This window comes from Bombina bombina, chromosome 5 (assembly GCF_027579735.1).
Source record: "Bombina bombina isolate aBomBom1 chromosome 5, aBomBom1.pri, whole genome shotgun sequence".
Taxonomy (NCBI): domain Eukaryota; kingdom Metazoa; phylum Chordata; class Amphibia; order Anura; family Bombinatoridae; genus Bombina; species Bombina bombina.
Window position 1 is genome coordinate 361,250,224 of NC_069503.1, and position 7,120 is coordinate 361,257,343.

Sequence of the window (7,120 nt, forward strand, 5' to 3'; positions counted from 1 at the left end):
TTAAAACCTATTGCAAGTCCCTGCAAATTAGGTTAAGTCTATGCATACAGTATAAATCCAGTGAAGTACCATTCCCCAGAATACTGAAGTGTAAGATATACATACATGACAGCCTGATACCAGCTACATCTACTGCATTTAAGGCTGAGTTTACATTATAACGGTATGGCAGGATTTTCTCATCAATTCCATGTCAGAAAATAATAAACTGCTACATACCTCTTTGCAGATTAATCTGCCCGCTGTCCCCTGATCTGAAGTTTACCTCTCCTCAGATGGCCGAGAAACAGCAATATGATCTTAACTACTCCGGCTAAAATCATAGAAAAAACTCCGGTAGATTCTTCTTCAAATTCTACCAGAGAATGAATAACACACTCCGGTGCTATTATAAAATAACAAACTTTTGATTGAAGGTAATAAACTAATTAAATCACCACAGTCCTCTCACACATCCTATCTATTCGTTGGGTGCAAGAGAATGACTGGAGGTGACGTAGAGGGGAGGAGCTATATAGCAGCTCTGCTGGGTGAATCCTCTTGCACTTCCTGTAGGGGAGGAGATAATATCCCAGAAGTAATGATGACCCGTGGACTGACCACACTTAACAGGAGAAATCAAGCGTTCAATTTCCAAGCAGTTAGCTGCAGAGAAACTAGATTCGGATGATGGAAGGGTCCCTGAATGAGGTCTTTCCTCAAAGGAAGCTACCACGGTGGCTGAGATGACATGTCCACCAGATCGGCATACCAAGTCCTGCGAGGCCACGCAGGAGCAATGAGGATCACCAAAGCCCTTTCCTGTTTGACTCAAGCAATCACCCGGGGAAGGAGAGCAAATTGAGGGAACACATAAGCTAGGTTGAACGACTAAGGTACTGCCAAGGCATCTATCAGTTCAGCCTGGGGATCCCTGGACCTGTATCTCGGAAGCTTGGCATTCTGACAAGATGCCACAAGACCCAACTCCGGCCTGCCCCACTTGAGAATCAGGTTGGCAAATACCTCTGGATGGAGCTCCCATTCCCCCGGATGATAAGTCTGCCTGCTCAGAAAATCCGCTTCCCAGTTTTCCACTCCTGGGATGTAGATTGCCAACAGATAAGAGTAAGCCTCCGCCCACTGAATTATCTTGGCTACTTCTGTCATCGCTAAGGAACTGCTTGTGCCTCCCTGATTGATGTAAGCTACAGTCGTGATGTTGTCCGACTGGAATCTGATGAATTTGGCCGATGCCAACTGAGGCCAAGCCTGAAGCGCATTGAATATTGCTCAACTCCAGGATATTGATCAGATATATGATATCCGAGCGAGTCAACACACCCTGAGCCCTCAGGGAGTTCCAGACTGCTCCCCATTCTATCAGGCTGGTGTCCGTTGTCACAATCACCCACAAATGTCCCTGTAAGCATGTTCTTTGGGACAGATGATCTGGCGACAACCACCATAGAAGAGAGTCCCTTGTCTTCTGATCTAGATCTATTTGAGGAGACAAATTTGCATAATCTCCATTCCATTGTCTGCGCATGCTCAGTTGTAGAGGTCTGAGATGAAAACGAACAAACTGAATGTCCATTGCCGCTACCATCAATCCAATAGCCTCCATGCACTGAGCCACTGACAGCCGAGGATTGGACTGAAGGGATCGGCAGGTATTCAGAATCTAAGTTTGACGTCCGTCAAAAAGATCTTCATGGGGGGCGGAGCCGGCCAAGGGAAGATATGGCCGCACAAAAATAAAGCTCCGTAAAGCTGACACCTGACAATCATAGTTCCTCAGACACAGAAGATTGAAAAATAAAAATAAAAAAAAACACGTCAAAATGCCAGTGATCCCATAGGCAGAAGGATTTCAAGGAAGATCAGACAGCGGGACCCGCTAAATAAGCATTGATACTACAGATCTCAGGGCACAGGTGGGGCCTAATCGATCAGCGGAGCAGACACACGCTGCACCCAACATACAAAAGTGTGACACAGGACTGGAGTTGTGACTACAGACACCTGCACACCCACCTGTCAGAAGGGAAACCATTGCAGCAGCCATGTCAAGTCGTGCACCGAAGAGGAAGACAGCCTCAGAGGTTATAACATCCTGAAAAGAGTGCAAATTGAATCTCAAACTAATAAAAAATAGGGGATAACAAAAACGCTATACCCTTTGTGCTGCAGAATTTACTTTAATTATGACATCCAGAAGGCAGCAAAAACCAGATAAAACCCAAAAACCATTGGCCACACCAAACTCCAAGATGAACTCTTTAAAGCAGTAGGTCCTGCCACTAATCTCTCTCCTAGCTCCCCTCAGCCAGAGACGGGGGGGAGAGGAAGAACATTTCAGCAAATGGAAGAATGTCCTTTGACAAGAGCAGATCTAAAAACCTTGCCCTCTAAAGGACATTTCAGTGTTTGATAAGCTGACTAACTTGCGTCAAAGAGGGGTTGGCAGATGTTAAGAGACATCACAGAGCTGGGAAACAGAGTGGTTCAGTTAGAAAACCATGCTGAAGAAATGTCAGAATCCAAATACAGTGAACCTACAAATACAACAACTACTGAAATAATCCAGCTACAAAACCAAATAGAGAATTTAGACAATAGAGGCCGCGGACAAAATTTAAGGATTAGAGGAATCCCGGAAACCATAACACACAGATCTTCAGCAATATGTCCAAAGCTCATTTAAATCCCTAACTAACTCTGAATCAGATAAAGAATTATTGTTGGACAGAGCTCACAGAGCTCTACGACCGAAGCCTCAACTGTCTGCACCTCCCAGAGATGTCATTACTTCCAGGATAAAGAGAACATACTGGCTGCTGCAATGAAGTCACCAATTCAATTCCAAGGATCTACACTCCAAATCTATGCAGATCTCAGCCCTTTAACTGACAAAACGCAGAGAAGTTGGATTCTTGACAAGGCATTTGAGGGGAGGGGATTGGGTGTCCCATATCGCTGGGGGTTTCCTTTCTCCCTGAGAGCAATAAAGAACAGAGGCGATCTATAGAGATCTAGAGAAATTCTGCACTCAATTGAATATCCGTATACCGAGGCTCCCGGAAGAAACAGGATAAGAGCAAGACAGATCAGCCAAGACCTCTTCCACCTAAGGCACAGAGACAGAAATGGACAACAGTATCGAAGAATACTAAATCTTCAGCTTCTAGGAGACCCCAAAAGGAACCCATCAACAAAGCTCCACCCTGAGTAATCCACACGCTGATCTAAAGTAACTTTTCTTTTTTCTTGTTCCTTTTTTCTTCTTGTGACAGTTTAGTCTTTGCTCTAGTGGTACCGACTGCACCACTCTGAGCAAACTTATAATGCTAGCCAAAGACTCATTAGCAGCTGTAATGAGAATTCCCATGGAGGAGAAGACTTTCATGACATTAGCAGCAGAGAACTGGCAGTAGTTATAGGCTATTTCCCGACACAAGTCATACAATCAGTCAGGAGAAGCAGCAGTCAGACTGTTGCTACCCCCTACTATTAATTTAAACATATGGTCCAAAAGGGACCTAATAGAGCTACTAAGTTTAGTTTGTCTAATGTTAAGTTTTTATTGTTAACTTTATATTTGCTCATTCTAGTTATTCCACATAATCAGTCCTCCAGCAATGGATACTTGGCATCACTAAATGTATGTGTTTTGTGGTCCTGGGTAACTGGGTGAAGAACTCCCAAAGCCTTGTCTCTATGCCAAGGTAAGCCTACATATGTACTACACCATAGGAAAACTTATGTATAGACACATACAAGTTATTTAACAGAATACCAAGGGTTTAATCTGCCCATCCAAAAGATCTATAGCCTTGCGCTGGTTCGATAGACAGAAAGGATCAATCATATTTGTGCAGGAAACACTTCCCTAAAGCAGCTGAACCCAGATTTTCCTCTAGAGAATTCCCTACGGGAATTTTTAACTCAAATGAAAAGAAATGGAGTAGGCATATTGATCCATCACAACGTCCCTTTTCAGTTAATTAAATCCATAACAGATGAGGGTAGAGTATTGATAGTGGTGGGTATTTTATTCAATAGACCGGTGACAATGGTAAACATTTACGTACCCAACTCAAATAGGTCACCATTCTTCAGACGACTATTGGCCCTAATATTAGAAAATAGGAAGGGCACTTTAATATTGGGCGGAGACTTTAATGTTATTATGGATCCGACAGACTCCTCCATAAAAAACGCAGCTCCACACAGACCTCCAGATTTGGTATATAAATGTTGCAGACAATTGGGCTTGGTAGATGTATGGAGAACACAGCACCCTCAACAGAGGAATTACACATCTTAAGCATTCCCCTAAGTATAGTACTCTGTTAACCCTAATCACTAAGACAAGGAGAGAGCTCAATGATATTCTATTGAAGGAAGCACAGAGGAAAGCCTTTATCCTACGGGGAAAAATTTTTTTTTTATGAGGGGGAACAAAGTGGGACCCATGTTAGCGAGAGCTTTAAAAAACAAATCCAGCATGACATACATAAACTCAAAAAAAAAAATCAGACAGACACACATGACAGTAAAAGCATAGCAAATGGATTTAGAGATTTTATACACAACTATATAATCTTAAAAAAAAAACAAACAAAAAAACCAGAGGGCACACATTGAGGAAATGCGTAGCTACATCAGAGGCGCGAGCCTAAACACATTAACGAAATCTCAAATAGAGGAATTAGAGGGACCAATATCTATGAAAGAAATACTGAACTTAATCACACACCTCCCCACAGACAAAAGTCCCGGCCCAGATGGGTTTACAAATGTCTATTACAAGACTTTTAAACATCTTTTAGCACCACATCTATTGTCCCTATTCCAGGATATTGATAATTCCACAGGCTTCTCTCCAGAAATGCTTTCCGCACACATCAGTTATTCTGAAACCTGATAAAAATCACCAGAACAACCTGGGAACTACAGACCAATCTCGTTACTTAATTCAGATTTAAAAATATAGAGGCGCAAGACAACACGATTAGAGCGTTGACCCTCGCGACATATGCAAAATCCTCCAATATAAACGCGGTTCTTATGACAACCGATGCCGAAAAGGCGTTCGATAGAACAAATTGGCGACAAATTTGTAGCCTATATTCCCAACAAAGCACAAAGGTTAGAGCAAACGGCATGCTGTCAGACTCTTTCCCAATACAAAATGAGACACTACAGGGTTGCCCCCTGTCACCAATACTATTCATCCTAACAATGGAGGTTTTTGCCTTACATTTGTGCTAATCCAGAAATGGAAGATATAAAAATAGGAGCTCCTGAACAAATTAAGGTACTATTTCTTCACGGCTATAACCTGCGCAGGATTGCCGTTTTACACCAATCCTAAAACTTTGAAATTGAATTGAGCATCATTGTTGCAGCTCATTATTTTGCTTAAATCTCATTAGTACTGCTTTTTTGCTTCCTTAACCCTGTCTGCAGCAGAGGCTAAGTATTTTGAAGTGTCTTTAGAGGTCTTCTCACTACATATATAGGTCACTTACAGATAATCACTTATTTTATATAAACAAGTTTTTATGCATTTATTTATGTACATTTAGTATTGCCTTTTTATATTTATCTCATTGTATTAATTATTTCGCTTACAACTCTTTAAAATACATTTAGTAAAGTCTAATTAAATTATATTTTAACATTCATTTCAATTGGCTGTTTTTTTCTTGATCATTTACCTATCATTTGTTAAGATTTTTTTCATATGTATTAGGACATAATCAACTCATTTTTTTGACCTGCCCTTTAAGGCGCCCACAGTCCTTGTTTTTCACTTCAAGATATAAAAATAGGCCCTAATGACTTTAAAATAGCAATGTATGCGGACGACACTCTTTTCTACAATGTTATAATGTCTGAAATTGACAGATTTGGCAGCTTCTCTAGTTTTCTGGTGAATACAACTAAGTCGGAAATACTCAACATCTCCCTTAACGACAGTTTCATAGCCTTTCCTTGATGTGTCCCTTACGCCAGCAGAGACACAATTAAAACACTTGGGAATCCATATATCCACACGGAATGTGGTTCTCTAAGAAAAATTATGAAACACTTTTACATAAGACACTCAACGACCTGAACAAATGGGCGACTAAACCTTTATCATGGTGGGGAAGGGCCCAAACTATAAAAATGACAACTTTACCCAGGATTCTTTACATTTTACAGGCCCTCCCGATACACCTTCCCACATGGTACCTGACACGTATACAAAGCCTAATAAATTCCTACATATGGGGCAAATGTAAACCCAGGGTAAATTAGGAACACTTTATACAGAACCACGAAAACGGGGAGGTATGGGGTTTCCAAAAATAGAGGAATACTACCATGCGGTGACTGCAGAGAATATTGGATTGGCATGGGTCAGGTGCAAACAAAGCGTGGGTATCTATTGACTCCCACGTCCTACAAGCCGCTCATGTGCAGGCACTATGTTGGGTGCCTCCAGAACTACGGCCAAAACAGTGTGAGTTACTGGATATACACAAAACACCTATTTAAAAATTGGGAAAGAATTAAAAAAACATTACCCACACAGACAGATCGCCACTATTCCCAATAGTACCAAACACTGAGATAGTGGGAGGCATTGACAAAGGCTATAGGAGATTCTCAGAATAGGGATATACAATCCCCCTATGTAGATTTACAGAAGAGGGCAAGGTGAAAAAACATAATTTATGCTTACCTGATAAATTCCTTTCTCCTGTAGTGTAGTCAGTCCACGGGTCATCCATTACTTATGGAATATATCTCTTCCTAACAGGAAACTGCAAGAGAATTACCCAGCAGAGCTGCTATATAGCTCCTCCCCTCACATATCATACTCAGTCATTCGACCAAAGCAGACGAGAAAGGAGGAACCATAGGGTACAGTGGTGACTGGAGTTTAATTAAAATTTAGACCTGCCGTAAAAACAGGGCGGGCCGTGGACTGACTACACTACAGGAGAAAGGAATTTATCAGGTAAGCATAAATTATGTTTTCTCCTGTTAAGTGTAGTCAGTCCACGGGTCATCCATTACTTATGGAATACCAATACCAAAGCTAAAGCTAAAGTACATGGATGAAGGGAGGGACAAGGCAGGA